The 21,185-nt window shown below is 46.2% G+C and overlaps 1 protein-coding gene across 1 annotated transcript in view; it reads right to left on the minus strand.

Moving 5' to 3' along the window:
* The window catches only part of efna2a (ephrin-A2a), a 63,221-nt gene that overhangs the window by 19,836 nt on the left and 22,200 nt on the right, over nt 1-21,185 (minus strand). The window lies entirely within an intron of this gene.

Below are 21,185 nucleotides of genomic sequence, written 5' to 3' on the forward strand. Positions count from 1 at the left end.
AAGAACACATAGAAAATTCACATCTGTCACATTAAAAAGGTAGTTTATTGGTTATAATTGTGTCTCTTCAAGTTGTGGATTTCAGCCGCCTCATTAAAATAAAAGTCTTTGACATATTGAAGGCTTCTGAAACACGTTTGTGTTTTGAGGTATTCCAAAAACGGAGAAGCAAAATTGTAATGTCAAGGCTATTAGCATTTTAACAGTGCGGACAAAATGATATAACAGTGTAGCTAGTAGCAACGTGCAGCACATTGGCCCTGAGAGCCTTCTGCTGTATGTAAGGAGTGATGAGGCAGAGCAGGGGTTAAGGCTGCGAGCTTTGTTCTCTGATGAAATCACTGCAACAGAAATTACATTTTCTCTGTTACCTCTGGCTTGGACAAACAAAGAAGCATTTGAATTGAAATTTTAACAATTTGACAGCTAGCGTTATGGACACTGGACACTCTAGCATGGCAGGATTTAATGTTTTCATCTCCCCCCTTTATTTTAACGATGCTCTGGTGAATGCTGTATCTCATTGGCCCCGGGAGGCCTTTTGCTGTGAGGAGCTATAAGGCAGAGCAGGGGTTAAGGCTTTAAGAGGATGATGTGTGTTCGGTCTTCTTTTCATTGTGAAGAGAGAGCGAGAGCTTTTTTTCCTTTTAAATGGGAACACAGCTTTTCTCCACCGGTGGCCAAACCTTGACCCTCAAACCGATCTAGAAATAGGCATCCGCTAAGGGAGAAAAAGAAAGAAACACACACACATAAAGCCTCCAGCCTTCCTTTCACCACATATACACACACACACACACACATGCTTCCACTGCCTGTGCATAGATGTAAAGTGCATGGACACACACACACATTCAAAACATGTACTCATGCACGCACGCACGCACGCACGCACGCACACACACACACACACACACACACACACACACACACACACACACACACACATGCACCAGCAATATTTTCCAGTCTTCCACTCTGGGGAGAAACTGAACTGTCGACTGTTGAGTAAAACACAGCCGAATGCACACTCACACACATGCATGTATACACACACACACACGCACACACGCACACACACACACACACACACACACACACACACACAGCCTGTAGACACAGACCCAGACTGTTGTTCCAGATGTCTCTTTTTTTTCTTTCTTTTGCCCAAAGTGTGTCCCTAGAGATCAGTTCATGGGGGTACAGATTTCCAAAAGATATTGCACTTATGTTGTGTGTGTGCGCGTGCGTGTGTGTGCGTGCGTGTGTGTGTGTGTGTGCGCGCGTGCATCCATGTGTATGTACTGTATGTTGCTGTGTCTTATATGTTTTTCTTTCTGTCTGTTTCCATACCTATATTTTGGTACTGGTACTTAGCAAGCTATTTATCTATCTATTTATTTGTTTGTTTGTTTGTATACTTACTTATTTATGAGTTTGTTTGCTTGCTTGCGTGCTTGTTTGTTTAGGTATTTCAAATATTTTGGAGTAAGATCAGAACCCCAAACTGTATGAAATTAAAAATAAATGAGTAAGATATGGGTTTTTCCAATGTTGCTGTGTTGTGAAATTAAATACAGAGTAAAAGTTTTTTTCCAAGTAGTTCTATTGTCGCCATTTAAAACTGCTGAAACTACGAAAAATGCCATCCGTTGATATTGCGACACTCCTGCAGCTACACCACGCTGAGGATTTGGCAAATCCAGCTATAAAATATTAATTTGTTAAAACAATAAAACTTTGCACAGCGGGGTTGTTTCGGCTCGTCTTCGACTTAAAATGTTAACAAGGGTCACAAATACTGCATGTGCTTAGGAAATCTTTCAAATCTTCAAACAGCCCCCTGCTTCGGCCCGGGCTTACAGGCACTGAGCCCGTTCTATAAAAGATGTGAATTATAAAACAATCTGGTTTTGGTTTGTCCTTCAACAGAACCCTAAATGGATGCTAACAAAGTCCTGCTGCTTTCGTCCCGGGTTCCCACCGCACCCCGACTCTCTCCTCACTTCCTTCCCCTCCGCTCTCGTCTCTCCCCAAATCTCTTCCTCTACCCCCGATTCTCCATCCCCTCTCGCCTCTCTTCCCCCGACGCCGACGCTAACGGAGAGTCTGCGCTCTGGGCCGGCGTAGCAGGAAGCGAGTCCAGAACGCAACAGACTGCTTCTGGCTGGTCGACGGGGTTTTACGGCTCCTGTGTGGCTCTGCGGCGGCGGCTGTAGGAGCAGCTGCGCGTCGGCCAGCCGTGGCATCTGTGTTTACCAGATACATAAAGACGTAGCCATCATCGGAAGTCTCAACTTTTTACTGCCTTCATTTCATGCTACAGCGGATCGCTGCGGCGCTGCTGTTCCGCCCCCAAGAGGAACTGCTAGTAAAATTCAAATGTTGCTGTTTTTTTTTTTCGGCTGTCTGAAGGCGTACGGTTTGGCAGCGAGTAGATTCAGAGTTTTGCATTGCAGCGTGCCTATCGAGTGCTATTTGACAACATCTGTTAAATAATGAATGTGGGATACTGCATTAATTCAGTGCAAATGTAGAAATTAATAGAAAAGCAGGAGAGATGCATGATGGCAATCTCCTATAATAGAAACCATGCAGCCTTCACAGTCTCGAGTCGTAATGGACAGAAGCTTGTTACTCCCAGAGTACACAGTGCATAATAAATGATTATAATGTGTATTATCTCAGGTTTAATTCACTCAGATAGGGGGCTAGATATTGAAATTACGTTTAAATAATGGAAAAGAGAATGGATTTTCACTTAGGTTAAAGATCTCCTCATCTCAGAGTTCAGCGACTTTTTCATTTAATTGAAAACCACTTCCTTGAATACAATTAATTGAAAAAGGAATAGAGCCTTAATTTGGAACTAAGGACCCGTAACTGTGGTCAGCAGTGAGACTAATGGCATTCTGCTTAAACAGAGGAGCTGCAAAAGTGGACTGAGAGTTGTTTGCCTAAAATTCCCTCGCCGGAGCAGGCATTGATCCTCGGCAGCAAACTTTGCAGCCCCGGTACACACAGAGACTAAATGGGGGCACGGGGAGAAAAAAAAAAATCAAGATTTTAGTTCTTAATAGAATGTTGGGCAGCGGGGTAAGCTCCACGCCTGAATAATTCACTTTAGCCAAACTGTTGCTTCGGGTCCCATTCATTTTTAATGCTGCCTTTTGATGTTGATTAATTAAGCAGTGCTAGCGCTGCTGTTTCTCTGCCGTCGCTGCCTCGCACGCGTGCGCACGGCGTGCACGTGCACACACACGGCTATTTCTCCCCCTTCTTCCTCCTCTCCCTCGCCTCTATCCCTCTAAACCCTAAAGCCTTAACACCCCCCCCCCCCCCCCCCCCCCACACACACACACACCCTCAAACACACACACACACACACACACACACACATACAGGAATACACACACACACACACAGACGCAGGAATACAGGCACAAGAGCATACACACAAACAGGCATGAACGTGCACTCTCGCTCTCACACACACACATACACATTCGCAGACATACACACACGCGCACACACACACACACACACACACACTCACAGGCACACACAACCTCTAACACCCCTAAGCCACCCCAAAAAAAGTGTTAAGATCCGTAAGTCTTAAAAGTCTTTTCTTTTAAGGCAGTTGGGGATGAGGAGGAAGAAGAAGAGGAGGAGAGGGGGAGAAGGGGGGGGTGATGGAGAGAGGGAGAGATGGTGTGTTAGAGAGGAAGGGAGGGGGGGGGAAAGGGGAATGCCTCTCAGCAAACACATAGAGGATTAGCAGAGGTGTGTGTATGTGTGTGTGTGTGTAGGGGAGGAGGGTGAATTTATTGTTAGAGTCTGTACTGTATGTTACAGCTTGGGGGTTGGGATGTTAATTAGAAGACATGCATGCCTAAGCTGGTGGTGGTGTCTGTGCATGTATGAGTGTGTGCGTGTGGGGCGCGCACGTGAGTGTGTGTGCGTGCACGTGCACTCTCACTCTTTCATGTGTTTTTAACCAATGAAGACAAGAGCAACTAAGCACCGACCAATCAGCACCCTGCGGTTTATAAATAGAGTTTCGCTGAGTGGCTCCTTACTCCTTCTTCCAGCAATCTTCTTCCCAATTTTGCCCCTCAAATGGCACTTAAACGCGATGACAAGATCAAGCAAAATCAAAGTGCAAATTTAATCTAGGTCTATTGAAGCGCTAATACGCTTGAAAATGTCATGTTGTTTTGAAGGGAATAGAAAAGCATTTGGAAATTAGTTTTGATGGCTTAGTGCAGGTGGAAAAATGGAGAAGAGATTGTTCTGAAAAGGAAGCCGCAGCATAAAGCGTTAAGATGTTGCCCTTGTGCCATTATGGGTGACCACACACACACACACACACACACACACACACACACGCACCTCTGTGCATGCTCACTGTGACCAGGGACAGCCGGGAGAGGCAAGTGAGAGACACTGACATTCTTTTCCACTTTCCTTGACTGGCCCTTCCACACCCTCAAACACAGACACACACACTCACTCACACACACACACAGACACACACACACACACACACACACACACACAACGAGAGCGTTTTGATTTGCTCCTAATGATGAAGTGTCTCCGTGTGAGAGAGGCCATAATGCTGCAGTCTATAAATACCTGGCCAAAAAGCCCCCTGTCATGTTACATTGATCTTAGCATGATGGCATAAGCCTTCCATACTCCTCCACTATCCCTGTTGCACCGCTCCCCATTACAAAAGGGGATGGAGACAGAGAAGGAAACAAAGGAAGGAGAGCGAAAGGAGGGGTGAGAAAGAAAGAAAGAAAGAAAGAAGGAAAGAAAGAACAAAAGAAATAATGAATGAACAAAAACAAACGAATGAGAGAAAGAAAGAAAAAGAGCAAGGGAGAACGACGGTGAGCCATCTGTAACCTCTGGCTTTCGACTTTAGCTTTTGCCAAAAACGACATCACACTGCAAAGGCCTCATTTATCTTGGCCAATAATTGTCCCATGGGTGCAGAAAAAAAAACAAAAAACCCCGAAAGAGCAGAGGAAGGTACAGGGAGGGAAAGAGTTTGCAGAGTCCGTGAGGAACCGCACCTGCAGCTTTTCTCACGAGAAGAAACATATGAAGACGTCATGGGAAACTATTCTTTACGCCGGACCCAAACACAGAAACTCAGTATTATTCCAATCAGCTGTCTGAGTCAAGCCGTCTTAAGATGTTTTGGTGGCCATTATTCTGATGAGTGCTCCCCACTTATTGCGGCGTTCGAAAGCACAAGCTAAAGGGATTTATAACGAGGAACCCTCTTGGAAAAGCAATTTATCAAACAGGTACAACATCAGTGACAAAAGGTTAAATGATGTTCTTTTTTTCCAAGGGTAAAATATACAATACACAAGAAAATAGAAGAGTATAATACAAAACAGCACAGAATACTAAACAGCACCCATTCCCAGTCTAAAGTAGAACCAGCTGCCCTAATGCAACTATTAACTGTAACTAATCTAACAAGGGACTGCATATGATATCGAGTGTGTAAGAAGCAAGCACAGTTCTGCATACTGTATTACACATTGTTGCATATTGTTGCATATTACATCTAGGCAGGCTCATTCTATATAAATAAATGAACTTGACTTGCAGGACGGACAACAATATCTTTGTATTGGCCGCAGCGATCAAAATGGTCAATCTAGCCTCACGCTATCGGTGTGAAAGGGCCACAATTGCAGCCATTTGTCAACCTGACAAATAGCTATAACAACCAGACATTTTTTGCCAGAAGTAAAGTTTTGTCAGAGGAGCGCCGCTGGATACTGTTACACCTGTTATTTTGATACATTTTTGAGCTCTGATTCAGAAGGCTGGACTTCATAAGATCACTGTATGTCCATATTTGGCCTGAAAATGGCTGTTATTATTGTTGTTTATTCCTTCTTTCCCATTCCACCTCTTTGCATTGCTTGTATGTACATTGCATCCAAAGAATTCAAATTGCAATGCGAGTCTGATCACCTGCATCTCCCTCTTGGACGATCTGATAGAAATGTGAGGAAAATGCAATTTCTCTGCATCCAGACTTGTCACTTAATGCACTTTGGCATGATCAGGTGATCAAAGTCTCATTGAAACAACAGTTGTAGCCCAAGCCATTGTTTCTCCATTATAACCCATTATACTTTTCAGTGTAGTGCCAACACTAGTAGTGACTCAGCCTGTTTAAACAGGAATAGATGATTCACTGAACAAATGTTCACAGCCAAGAAACCAGTCTATAGTGCTGGTGTTTTTTTTTAAGTTTGTGCCAATCGGTGCTGTTATCCTTTTCCGGTACATTATTACCGGTGGAGTCTGCACACAGTCAGTTTAGGTGGAGATATCGTGACTCATTTGTCTACCTTTAGAAAAAGCCATTTGCTGCCATTCATTCTTGCACAGTATGAAAAAACAACTTCCACAGAGGTGGAAATTGCCCGAGCTTGATAATCCATCACAGTAAACATGAAGCTTAATTTGGTTTTGTCAAAGTTTGTTTTATTGTTGTTTCACTGTGCCGTGTTTTCATATTGGTGCACGCATTCTGTTACGCTCTGCTTGCTGTCAATCACCTGACACCCACAGGAGGAAATGAAAGTCTCCGCTAGGAAATAATCTTTCAAAAACATGATGTCTTACATACTTCATTGTCATATCCATTTCTTCTCATTTAGAGCGTCTTTGTTAGCCGGGACAGCCGTTAATTTCAAGCTACATTTGACACTGTGAAGTTTGTATTTCAGGACGAAAAATGAGTAAATGTTAAACAGTTATAATAATTACATATGGCAGGCAGTGCAAAATGATTGGGGAAATGTTAACTAAACGTAGAAAGTAGCAAATCTGTCTCTAAATGAAAGATTTTCTACCTTAAGGAATATTCTAGTTTTAGGAATATCTGCGCTCACTTAAATAACTTTAAATTCAGAGTTATTCCGCCTGGTTTACCCTCATACCAAAATGAAAATTTAGGTCTCTTGTCCTATAACTCAGGCTCATGAAATGTTATTGCTATTCTTGTTGAGTGGGAACAGATCAGAAATAGGCCAATGAACCATTTTTGGCCCTAACCCATAGTTCGGGGGAACCACGGTTTAAATGCTTTTAATGTGCGGCAAGAGTGGGAAAGAATCCAAAACTTTGTACGGAGGGCTGCGTGCAGACCTCAGAAAAAAAAAAAAAAAAAGACTGCCGGGCTCACAAAAATAAGTTTAAATGCTTTTAATGGAGCAGAGCGTGCCATATCCCTTTGGTGCATGTCAGTAAAAGCTCCTGTTGGGTTCGCAGTCGTATCTCTGAGCGTCCAGTGGGCCACTAATGGTGTGGCTTGGGAACAGAGTGTATCAGAGGAGAGCGAACAGAGAGAACACAGAGATCACACAGCATAGCCAGGGCTCACACACTGTCACACACACACACACACACACACTAGCACTCACACACACACACGTTACACTGGGACGGTCCTGCAGGAAGACATGGAAGCGCACTGCTGACTGATAATGTTGAGACAGAGAGGGTGTGACATGTGAGTGTGTAGGTATAGTGTGTGTGTGTGTGTGTGTGTGTGTGTGTATGTGTGTGTGTGTGTGTGCAGTCTCTCAGCAGGGGATAACAGCTGGCATGCTGAGAGCCCCAAGAAACCGTGGCATAGGGGAATGAACATTATGCAAACACACACATGCTCGCCCACATGCACACACACACACACACACACACACGCATGCACACACACACACACCTACACATACACCCCCACACATCCCTGTTAAATTAAATCTAAAAGCTGCACCTCTAAACTTGCATGTTTAGAAAACACTGTCACAACCACTTACGCTTGAGAACTAATTATAAATATGCGTAAAATGAATATGCATAATGACTATACCCCACTTTCACTGATAAAGGAAAAAGCTTGGAGAGCAAAAGCTGCTTCACTGCGTGTGTGTGTGTGTGTGTGTGTATGCGTGCACGTGCGTGTGTATGTGTGAGTGTGTGTGTGTGTGTTCCTCTCCTCTCCCTTTAATCTGTGTATAGGGGCAGTGGTGGGAATCTGCACACCATGCTAAATCGATACACTCCCGCCTGCTTTAGTATGCTTGCGTGTGTGTGTGTGTGTGAGTGTGTGTAAGTGTGTGTGTGTCTGAGTGTGTGTGCGTCTGCCTTAGTATGCAGCTCAGATACAGAGAGAGAGAGAGAGAGAGAGAGAGAGTGAGAGTGGAGGAATATTTGGGCTCAGATGGGAAAGGAGAGAGAGAGGGAAGAGAGAGAGAGAGAGAGAGAGAGAGAGAGAGAGTGGGGGGGTTACATAAGAAGAGAGAGGGACACACTTAAGTGGTTTTGACCTTGGGTACATCTTCCCCCCCTCCCTCACCAGTCTACCCCCCTCCCTCCCCTCTACCAGCTAAATAAATAAACTTTATTTCAAGCCCGGAGTGCGGACAAGGCTCGTTCTGTGTGTGTGTGTGTGTGTGTGTGTGTGTGTGTGTGTGTGTGTGTGAACATGAAGGCGATGCGTTTGTTCATATAGATTAAGAGCCTCAAAGAGGAACGGCATCGAACCGAGGGGACTCTGGGATTCTTCCTCTCCTCTCCTCCCCTCCCTCTCCATCTCTCCTCTCTTTATCCCCATCCCTTTTCTTCTCTCTTTTCCTCTCTATTCCTGCGTTCCCCCGTCCCTCCATCCCCCTCTCCTGCCAATCTCTCGCTAACCTCCTTTGTTCTCCGGGTGTCGGTCCATTCTTCTGCCCTGCTTAGTTTGGCCGCTTCCTTCGCTCTCTGCTTAAATCATGCTCTATCTCTCTCTCCCTTCCTCCTCCTCCTCCTCCTCCTCCTCCTCCAGTATCTCTTCATCCATCCAAATCCATCCTTCTCTTGCTTGGATTTTTTTTTTTTTTTTCTTCGACTGCACTTCTCCTTTCATCTCGCATTCCTTTTCCGCATCCCTCCTTCCATCCATCCTCATCCCTCATTCTGAGTGACCGTTAGTCCCCGAGGCTGTGCAGGCTGTGAGCACATCAGACTGGCAAAGCTCTATCTTCCATCACCCCCCCGCCACACACACACACACACACACACACACCACACACACACACACACTCCTCCACCCCTCCGCCCCCCCACACTCTCCCTCTCTTTTTCTCGCTCTATCACTCGCTCTTTCGCTGCTGGCAGCATTGGCAGCATGACAGTGCTTTCCCAGGGCAAGGCCTTATGTAAACAGCCCCATCGCACCCAGCAGTGTGTGTGTGTGTGTGTGTGTGTATGTGTGTGTGTGTGTGTGTGTGCATGCATACATGTGTGTGAATGTTGTGTGTCTTGTGTCTGTGTGTGTGTGTGAAGAGAAAAACAAAGAGAGGGACAGAGTGCATTTGTATGTGTGTTGTATGTGTGTGTGTGTGTGTGGCGTGTCACAAATGCATGTTAATAGCTGTGGAGGTCAAAGTCGCTCAAGTCGCTGATAAAGGAGACAGATAAAGGTTAGGATCTCTCTGTACCCACCTTCTGAGAGAGCGACGCACGCTCGCCCGCGTTTCCTTTCTTTTATTCCGCAGGCGCATTTGTCGATTGAAGATGATACGGTGCCAGCCGTTTGATTGGTTGACAAAGCTGTCTTTTGATTGGCCCTCCCCCGGGCCCGTCCCAGCCACGCTCTCGGACGACCTTCAGGAAAGTTTACCAAACTTTGCTTTGATTTACCCCTCCTTTCCCTTCCCTCCCCTTCTTCCCCCCCCCTCCTCCTCCTTGTCTCCTCCCTCCATCCTCCCCCCGGACTCCCCGAACAGTCGACAGCCTTTCCATGATAATGAACGGCAGCTCAATCCGTACAGCTGACAAAGTGCAGGAGGAAATCATAAGGCTTCTATGGCGAGCGCCGCTTTATTGCAATCTCATCTCAATCAGCGGCAATCAGACAGTCTAGGCCGAAATATTAGGGTCACGCTGCCCTCCTCTGCACGGGACACAGCGGTCCTGAGCACACAGCTCCAGTCTGAGTTAAATGTAATGACGCTGATGACTGGGATAAATTATGGTGCTGCTGCTGCTGCTGCCGTTTGTTTTGATGATGATGATGATGATGATGACTTCCCTGACTCTAAAATGCTGATGAGGATGATGATGCACATCGTTATGGCTTCCGGTGCTGGGAAGAGTCCGACGTTCAAAACATCCAATCGATGAAGAGTGAAGAACACAGCCCCATACACACAAATTGACCTCTGCACCAATTTATTGTTGCCAGAATGTATTTTGTTTTGTACGATTCGTCTCGGTGACTATGGGCGCGACTTTCTTCATTTTTCGGGCGGTCATAACGAAGGCAGCGCTGATTTCTGCGAACGACGGCAACGATGACGAAGGTTCCTCAACGAACTCTCCTCCTCTCCCTCCACGGTAACTTTGAATGTTATTGACAGAAAGACGCCCACTGGCATCTAAAGATAGCTGGAGAAAGCCCTTGCGCTGCTTTGAAGTGCTAATTGCTGCTATCGTAGTTAGAATCAGAGAGGAGTCCTCGGCTGCTGCCAATTTGTTGTGGTTTATTTTCCAAGAGGAGTAATCTCGATGTAAGACTTTGATCTGACTGAACCTGGCTCTCTCCGCTCTTCAGCTCTGTGTTCGAACACAAACTCCTAGCCCAGAGCTTATTAACCTCACCCTTATTTACCTTACCCCTTATTACCTGCCTTTATTAAAGCTTATAAACTACTTCCCTCCGCTGTGTTCAATGTCAAAAACCTCGGTGTCCTCTACCCTGGAGGAAAATGAGAGCGGCGTGTGTGCGTATGTGAGCTTTTATATGTATATATGCCTGTGCTCCCGCATCAATTATCCATCTGTGAGGGATCGGATTTTGTGTGTGTATGTGCATGTGTGTGCCTGAGTATTTGTGTGTGTGTGTGACTGTGTTCCTGCCTCAATTATCTACCTGCGAGGAGTCTGCGTCTGTATCTGTGTGGGTGAATGCGTGCATCAAAGTATGTGTGAATACCTGTGTGCACAAATGAGTGTGGGTGAGCATTAGCATTTGTGTGTGTGTGTGTGTGTGTGTGTTAGTGTGCAGTGCGGTGTGGAGCAGAGCAGAGGGCCGGCCCTGTCTGAGACTGGCAGGCAGAGTTATTCACGGATCACGGCAGACATATGGGCAGACTGGGACTCACTGAAGACATGCCCTTACTGCTGGGACCGATACAATGAGATAAACAGATGTGGGGGAGGCCACACACACACACACACACACACACACACACACACACATACACACAGCCGTTTGACAGACACACGCGCACAGGGGCGTTTGACAGACACACGCGCAGAGACTTTTGAGAGACACACACAGACTTCGGAGAGGCACAAACTTGCAAAAACACAGAAATGTCAGCGGCACACACACACGTAAGCGCGCGCACACACACAAACATACATGCGCGCACAAACTAGGACGTGTGCACAAACGCACACTAAAGCATAAAAGAGTGGAAAACACGCCTACACACACACACACACAAACCCAATAGAGAAACGTGCACACATCAAAATGTGTGCACGCAAGCATCCGAGCATCCAAGCACACACACATGCACACCCAAACACAAACAAAACCCCAAAATCCAACCCCTCATGGGCCGATAAGTCAGAGGGGAGCTCTTCATCAGAATGAGCATGCCCTCATCGTCTGCTGTTCCAGCTCAGCGGCTACTGCACACATACACTTACCCACTGTAACCCCTCACTAACAACCCTATTTCTGCCCACTGCCCCTGGGCTCTTTCTCTAGGTGCAACCGATACGCTTTCTTCCTCCAAATTCCTCCAACAACCCCCCCACCGCCCCCCCCCCTTCCTCTTGTCTCCGTGCCAGGTCTCCTGAATAGGGGGAGGGTGAGAGATGCAGCAAAAAGGGGCGAGAGGGAGCAGGAGGAGGTGGGTAGGGGTGGATGGAGGCGGAGTGGGGTGTGTGTGTGTGGAGAGGAGCCCGTTCAATATGCCAGCCGTCCTCAGAAAAAGAAAACACACAACATTGACTGGTGGAACATTTTCTCCCCTGAACAAGTGTCTCAGATATCCACCATCTCAAGGTAACCAGTCCACAGGCTTTACGGTCGATACACACCAGTCGCGATTTCATGAGGCAAACAGTTTGCCTGCATTCGTTGTCTATGAGAAGCAAAGAACCATGTGCGCATGCCATGGCGGGATAGGTGGTGACGGGAACCTGGCCCGCGATACGGTGAGAAAAGTTGAAAAAGTTGAATGCTATGCAAATGAGTATGACAGTTAATTGCAGCACAAGAACCAATCATATTCGGGCAAAAAGCTGGAGATTGGTTTTCCTGATGTTTAACGTTACTGGAAGTACCGTATTTCCTCTAATAGTGGCTGGTAGTCAATTAAAAGCCGGGTCTCCGATAATGGGGGACCGTGGTCGACACGAACAAATAAAGGCCGGCCCCAAATACAGGCCGGGGAACAAACAAAGGAAACAAGACTAGGTCAAAACCTAGTATATGGCTGGACCGTGTCCGTCTCCTCTCTCTGCCGCTGTCCTCTCCACCGCGACCACGGCCTGCATTGATCCTCCCGATCCAAGCCCCGGATGCCCGGTGACGCGTCGGCGTCAGGACCCCCGCCGAAATCTCGGCCGGATCACTGGGAACAAATCGGCGCCCAGCTATCGGCACTGGCCGGAACCGTGCCCCCGGGAAACTCCGGAAAGCATCGGCAGTAAGCCCTCGGCGCGCCGAAACCTCCATGCTTGTCTGTGTCTCTCTCTCCGCCTACAGAACAGAGGGCTGTCAGGTGGACTGAGCTTGCGCATATGCATCGAAATAAACGCCGATATGATATAACTGTATAGATTCTATTCTTAGCTTCAGTAAACTCCTGGTGCCTGTTTATAACTGTAGTTTGAAGTAACATACAAGTGCCACAAGACGGCTCGGCCGGCGGAAGTCTCTGGAGCATGCCGTCGTTGATTACCGTAATTATCGTAATGCATTGCAGTAACAAAAAAACGTCTACCTAACGTACCCCAACAGAAGCAGATCAGAAAACAAGCAGGCTTCGTACTAAAATATGAGCAAATATACTTATCAAACAGAGGGAATTAGAAATAAAGGCCTGTCTCTAATATAAGCCTGCTTCCAATAAAGGCCTGGTACCCTCTGCAGTTGACGTAAATAAAGGCCCGGGCCAATATTAGAGGAATTACGGTAGACTAAAATATTTTAGCTGCTAACTTAGCTACAGTAGGCTAAACAAGTATGTTATTTTGTTAGCCTAACTATCCCTTCACATCCAAATAGCTGAAGCCACTTAGCTAGCTAGCTTGCTAGAGTAAAGCACAATATCAAGAGTACGTTTTCTATAGGCCTACATATGCATATGGAAATGAAAACAATTGTAAAAACAAAAAACAAAACAGGTATCCAGAAACAAACAGTGTTAAAGAAACTGAGAATCTGCTTGGATGCCCCCCTAAAACACATCCAATGAAACGGCCACAAGCGACGACTTTTGATAGAGCAAAGTGACGCAGAGTGAAGCGGTTGCGCTTGGTCTCCATGTAGCCAACTGTTAGCACATTGTCTCCATCAAACACACCTCATCTACTCATCTAAACCTACAGAGAGACAACGAAAAGCATGTATTCCGTGGAGAGGGAGAGAGAGAGAGAGACAGGTAAACAAGAAAGGCAGAGAGAGAGAGAGAGAAAAGAGGAGAAAATTAAAAAGAGGGAGAGAAAATGGCACAGGCATAGAGCATGCTGTGAGTAATTTGTCAATTTCAGTTTGTGGATTTTGGTTTTAGCTTCTCCCAGACAAAGAAGGGGGAAGGAGCAGAGAGAAGAGAAGAAGTGTGTTTTGATGTGGAGTTCTGCACCTGTGGGACCCACTAAGGAAGCCAGGTTTGGAAAGCCTGTTTGTGTGTGTGTGTGTGTGAGAGCGAGTCTGTGAGAGAAAAACACTTGGCTGTGTTTCTATATATGTGTACGTGTGTGTGTGTGTGTGTGTGTGTGTGTGTGTGTGTGTGTGTGTGCTTGTGTAAGTTGCGCATGACTGTGTGTGTGTGCATTTTTCTATTTTGGTGCTTCTTGCTGTGTGTGTGTGTGTGTGTGAGAGAGAGAGAGGGAGAGAGAGAGACAGAGCGAAAGAGACAGGGAGATAATGTTTGTGTGAGAGATTGGGAGATAGAGGGAGAGAGGTGGAGATAGACAGATATAGATAGGTGCAGGTAGAGAGCCAGAGAGATGGATAGATAGATATAGATGGATGCAGAGAGCCGGAGAGATAGAGGGAGAGATAGATGCAGAGCAAAGTGAGAGAGAGAGGGAGAGAGAGAGAGAGAGAGAAAGGGACCTTTGGGAGCCACTAATTCTAGGAGCAGTTAATGCACACATCCATGAAGACCTGGAGCTCCCTCTCCAACTACAAAGGAGTCTGCTCTGTTTTCCTCTGAGGATGCCCAGCAGCACTCCTAACACTGTGAGGTCTTTGTTTCTCTCATTTCCTTCCCCCCACTTTTCTCTCTCTCTCTCTCTCTCTCTCTCTCTCTCTCTCTCCCACTCTCTTTTTCCGCCTCTCTACACCTCCTAATCCGCGCTTCTTTCTTCCGACGAATTGGCGAGCGTGTCTCTTTTATTTATTCATTTGCTTCTCACCTCTCTTTTCCTTTATCCTCTCTTTTTTCTCACCTTTCCGCCGCTTCACCCTCTCTCTCTCTCTCTCTCTCTCTCTCTGTCAGTTTATCCGTGTCTTGCATCGTATCGCTCTTTGGATGTGGACTGTTTACCGTGTAAAACGTCTTGTTGCTTCCACCGTACAGTACAGTGCGTCGGTATTAATGACTGTTTACTTTGCCGCAATTATTCTTGTGCACCATCTCCCCCAACTCACCAAGATAAATTCCTGCTGCACTGCATATGCATATGTTTGGTGAGTGTATTTTACATTTTTTTCGCATGGATGAATGAAACCCCCTGCTCAGTGTGGAGCAGTATCGGGTTTCCATCCGGTCACGTACATGTAAATGTACCTGGCGATTAACCTGATTCGGATTCTCTCCACCCCCCTCGATTTGGTTTGCTCAGTCTGACTCATTCAGGCCTCATTGTTTCTCTCTCCACCTCTAATTCCCCATGTTTCTCTCTCTCTCTCTCTCTCTCTCTCTCTCTCTCTTATCCCCCACCTCCCCCTCTTTCCGACAACCCCCTGCTTTTCTTGGTAATCCTAAATCGGGTGAACGGAGATAGAGTTTTCTCATTCTCTCCCCTGGCCTCTCTGCCTTTTATTCCCCCAAATCTAAAGCTTCCTCTGCCCTTCAATCCGACAGGACACTCATGCGAATCTGCGAACACACACACTCATACATGCATGTATACACACACACACACACACACACACATTAATGTGTACACACAAGCAGAGACTCACAGGCACGCATGCAAGTAAACACACACACACACAAACATGCATACACACTCACAAACACACATGAATTCGCATACAGACACGCATACACCAACATACACATAATGATTCCCTGAAAGAAATCTATAGGGGGAAATTTGCCCAAATTCCTGCCTCATCCCAAACGTTCCCAGCCAAGTCCGGCCCTTCGCCTGCTCAATTCCTGCCGGCGTCGTCCAATCCCGCTCTCCTTTCACCGTCAGAGCATCAGAGGAGCCAATCAGATTAGTCGTGGAGAGGAAATTGGAGAAGGTTTGGCAGCGAGTCGCCGAGCCTGCTCTTCCCTTTCATGTTCCTCTTTCACTCGCTCTCTTCCTCACACACGCACGCACACACACACACAAGCACACACACACACACACACACACACACACGGACAAGAAAGAGAGTTGCCCTGGGAGACAGAGGCCTGGGTGAAAGAAGGATGCTGGCAGTGAAAGGGCCTGACCCATCTTTTGGCAAAGGAGAGCCTCTCACCCCCCTCTAATGCACTGAAAGGAACAGCTCAACAATGCAGGGCAAAGCATTCTGGGTGATCCCTGGACCCCTGCACGTGCCTTCGTAGCGGAAAGAAGATGGGCTGTGCATGTGCTTATATTTGTGTGTGTGTGTGTGTGTGTGTGTGTGTGTGTGTGTGTGTGCGAAAGCAGCGGGGAACTTAAGCCGTGGGATCCGCTTCTTCCTTGAGACAAAGACGAAAAACTCTCCCTCGGTTTCCTCCCTCCCCCCAAATTACCGCTCGAATCACTACCAGCCGTGGCACCGCGCAATTTATATGCAAACAATGTCATAATCACAGTAAATTAACAACTCCTTTGCAAGGCAAAGATGTCTCGCGGAGGATGATGAATGGCGACGACGCCCCGTAAGTTGTGGAAGTCAGAGAAAATGATTAGGAGTTGTAACTGAGCGCCGACAGCTCTACCCCCTGATAGTTTCTCGGGGAGGGAGACTTCACCGTATCGCTGACACCTGTCCGGTCCGCTTAGCTCTCCACAAGCACAAAGTTGATTTGGGAACGGGGGGGGGGGCACCTCTCCTCTGCCTTCCCTCGCTATATATCTTTCTATCTCTCATCCTCTCGTTCCTCTCCTCATCCCTCCCTCCTCCGCCGTAGCGGGTTAGACAGCCCTAATCACTCAAAGCCTTAGAAACACTCCGAGCTTTGCCACTAAATCCATACGGGAGAACAGAGGCCATATGTAAATCTATATCAGAGAGAGCATATCTGCCGGCGCTGTGCCCCGCCTGTCTCGCGGATCGATACAGCGTCTGTGTTTTATTAATAACTCTAAACGACGCCGTGCCCAGTCAGCCATTTATCAAGCGCGCCTCACCTCCACAGAGCCCAATCTCATCTCTCCAAACTCGCATTTCTCCAACCTCTCTCCTCCTGACTGCGCTCATCAGCATCTCCTTAACTTGATGATTAAATGAGCGGCGGTGATGTGTTTTTTGTTTTTTTTCTCTTTAAGGGATGGAGATCTCGATGCCGCGGGAGACGTCTGTACGGATAACAGGCTGTTTGTGAGTCTAGAGGGCCGAGCCGCGGAGGCAGAACATGAGATGCCTCCGCCGCTGGAAAAAAGTGTTTAGAGGGAATATTCAATTTGTCAGAGTGGAGGAGCGGAGCAGAGCGCATTCGAGAGGGGGAGATGTTGGTGTGATTTACCCCACCTATACTGCCTACTTGTCCGGTCTGCTTCGTTGTGAGAAACGGAGGGGAAAGAGAGAGAGAGAGAGTGGGATAAAGCGACAAAATGGGGAAAACCGCAAAAGGATGAGAATGCGGAGGTAGAGCGGGAAAGAGGAGGGAGAAGAAACGCGCTGAGAGAAAGAGAAGAGAGAGAGAGGAAGGGAGGGAGGGAGGGAAGGAGAACCGAAGGGAAGAAAGAAAGAGGGAAGGAGGGAAGGAGGGAGGGAGAGGGAAATTGAAAGAACAGGGTGAGAGGTTTTCTATCCCTCCTCTCTCAGCTCTAAGACTCTCATTAGCAGTATTGATTCGCGGCTCTTCAGGTCTTTAGCAGTCAAACGCTCATCACACACACACACACACACATACACACACATACTGCCGCACCGCTACACACACAATCCGCCGCCAGTCCCCCCCCACACACACACACGCACACACATACACACACAGGGGTATTACATGAGAGTTTGTTATACTACCACACACTCCGCCCCCACATAACACTGAAATTTCAGCTCCATAAATAGCATATTATGCATTTTTAATTGCTCTGAACTGGCGCCCCATGAACGCTACCTGTCAACATTGGTAAGCTTGTGTAGCTGTACTAACACATCACCTTTTCTATGATTATTGAAAATACAATATGAAAATTGTATTGAATAAAAGTGACACCTATTTTAACAGGATGATTGCTGACATTAACATAAAAGTCATTTGGGGACAAAAGGACATTTGAAAAAAAAAAAAAAAAGGTTGTCATTTGAAGTAGTTTTAAGATGTTTCCCTATGAAATACTAATGTTTCTGAAGATGGAGTCTGCTTTATTTCTGAACTACTGACTTTCAAGATTTTTTTTTATCAATGTATGGCATTATGGAATGAAACCTTTCCTATTTTCCTTCAGCCAGTGAACAACTTAAATAAGTACTTAGGTTTTTATGCGGGCCCCCATTTGAAACTACTGAACTTCCAAAACGTTACACACACAAGCACACACGCACGCACACTCACACACACACCCGCACATGGACATATTGACAGCTAAACTAAAAGCTTATTGATGCATTAGCAGCTGTGAATTCAAGCAGCTCCATTTGTTAATAAGAGCAACACCTCTTTAAATGCTTTTCTCTTCCTCCCAAGCAACTCACACACAAACACACGGCTCTCTCTATCTTCTTAAACTGCTCTTGATTGGACGTAGGCGCTGACTGGGCAATTTCTTTTGCAGCCTCATTGCTCAATGTGTGTGTGTGTTTGTGTGTGTGTGCGCATGTGTGTGTGCATGGATGTGTTGTAAGGGAATAGCTATAGTGTATTGATTTAGTTTAGCAGAGCTAAAACAGCCTCTAACAAGACTCAAATTGACAGAAAGCACGGTAAGACCACTAATGCCTAGTTAACCAGTCTCCTCATTGCATGATGCACACACACACACACACACACACACACACACACACTGCAGTTGAAAGGGAAATGGAATGGAAAGGCACAGAGACTAACACATAAAGACACACACAGACACACACACACATACACACATAGGCACACATGCACACACATACACACTGCAGTGGGAAGGTAAATGCAGAGGCGCACACACACGCACACACACACACACACACACACACACACACCAATTGGGAGGAATGGAGTGGAATCCTCTGAATGGAGAGGATCTTGGCACTGAAACCGCTGTTTCTATTTGTTTCTAGTGAACAAACACCTCGCATGTGTGCAGGTCAGTGGTGCAGGCACACACACACACACACACACACACACACAGAAGGATGGGAAAACTCGTCAATGCATATACTCGCAGGAGAGCAGAACATGATGGCTTGGGAGAGATACAGAGAGATAAATGAAGGAGGTGTAAGGAGGAGAGGGGGGAGGGGGGGAAACGGGGAAGCGAAGACAACAGAAGAAAAAAGGGAAACCATGCATCGCTCCGCTGGGATCCACCGCAGCTCCAGCATTCCTCCAGACCTTCAAGTCAGAGCCATCTACCACTTCACAGAAAACACTGCCCCCCCCCCCCCCCCCCTGCTGTCTCTCAACACCCAGAACAGCTGTCAGCTACCTCTGCCCCCCTCTGGAGGCTGTGTGTGTGTGTGTGTGTGTATGTGTACTGTATGTGTGTGTCATGTATCTACAGTGCAACTGTGTGTGTATACGTACATGCGCATGCATCTGTGAGTCTGCGTGTGTTGGAATGTATGTGCACGAGTGTGTATATACCTGCAAGTGCATTTGTGTGTGTGCATGTGTGTGTTTTATGTTTGCACAGTGCAAGTGTGTGTATATACATGCACGTGCACTTGTGAGTCTGTGTGTGTTTGTATGTGTGTGTTGAGAACTTATGTATCTACAATGCAAGAGTGTGTGTGTATGTGTGAGTGTGTGTGTGTGAATGTGTTGGGTTTTATGAATCTACAGTGCAAATGGTGTGTCTATGCATGTGCGTGTATCTGTGTGTCTGTGCTTGTGTGTGTGTGTGCGTGTGTGTGTGTGTGTGTGTATAGGTGGTTTGCAGACTATGACAGGATCAGTCTGTTTTGAACCTGGTAACCCCACTGCACTGCAGATATGCTCTAGTGGTTTCTGCTGGTGTAATAATCCCATCATAGTGTATATGTCTTGCTTCACTGGTCCATAGTCTGGTAAACACATCAGATCAAGTGTCCTACAGCATCCTAATTTCTTAAAAAGATTATATATTTTTTAATAATTTGAGAGAAACAGGTTGGTTTTCTCATCAACATTTCACAATATGTCCACATTATCAGTGACGATCAATGCTTGGTGCCTGGGTCATGCAATAATTCGAATGTGGAGGACGACGCCAGCTGTTAATTGCAGTAAAAATGGCAATATAATATAATAAAATATAACAAAAGATACAAGTTTTCGGAGAGAAACCGTAACGTATTGTTAAAATAGTGTTGAAAATCCCACATAATCGTTCATTTCACTTACACACGCATAAAACATCTGATATTCAACACTGTCAACACTCATTGTCTACTTTGGGACAACAGGTACAATTACTTTTCAACATGACGCATGTTAACGACCGCACTGTTTAACATACATACTGTATGTTAAATAACTGTTTAACATACATACTGTAAGTTAAACATGTGTTACTGTCCCAAACTAGACACGCAGACGTATTGAAAATGACACATCGTTTTAAATAACCTAATTAATTGAAGGAAAATGTCAAACAGGGAGATAGCAGCTTTCTCCAGGACGGATGATTTAATAATACAGAGTGAGTGAATGAGATAGAGTGACTTTCCTCTGTGATCTGCCTCTAATCCACATCTGATAGCAGCAGTAAATACCAGTGCTCACAAATGAGGATGAGAGGATTCCTACGTCTCCAGTGACTCGATTTTCATTTGAGTCATCACTCATGCATCTTTCTCTCTCTTCTCTCCTACGCTTTTTGTCAATAAAATAGAGAGCTATTTAGTTACAGTGGCATGGGAACACTAAATTGACTTGGAGACACTTTTTAAGCATCTGCCGTGTGTCTTCCTCTCTCTTCCACCGTCTGCTTGCTCTCCATGAAATAGAGAGCCGCTGCAGAGCGAGCGGCACAGTACCAGGTATCATTTTTCAATATCCAGACCTATTTCGATGTATCTTTCTCTTTCCCTCTCCCCTCTGTTTGCTGTCCATTAAATAGAGAGCTATTTAGTTACATTGACAAGGAAACTCTAAACTGGCTGGGGGACACTTTTTTTCTTTAAATTGAAGCATCTCTCATGGATATTTCCCCCTCTTCTCCCCTCTGCATCCTGTCGGGTAAACAGAGAGCTACTTGTACAGATGTTGTCATTGTTGACATTACTTCATTCCTATTGCACTCACGGCTAAGGTCCGCTGACCAGTTGCTTCTGGTTGTCCCAAGGTCTAGGTTGAAGCACAGTTGTGCAGTTGCAGCCCCCAAACTATGGAACGAGTTGCCTCTGCGTG

Source organism: Centroberyx gerrardi, chromosome 17 (genome assembly GCF_048128805.1).
Source record: "Centroberyx gerrardi isolate f3 chromosome 17, fCenGer3.hap1.cur.20231027, whole genome shotgun sequence".
NCBI lineage: Eukaryota > Metazoa > Chordata > Actinopteri > Beryciformes > Berycidae > Centroberyx > Centroberyx gerrardi.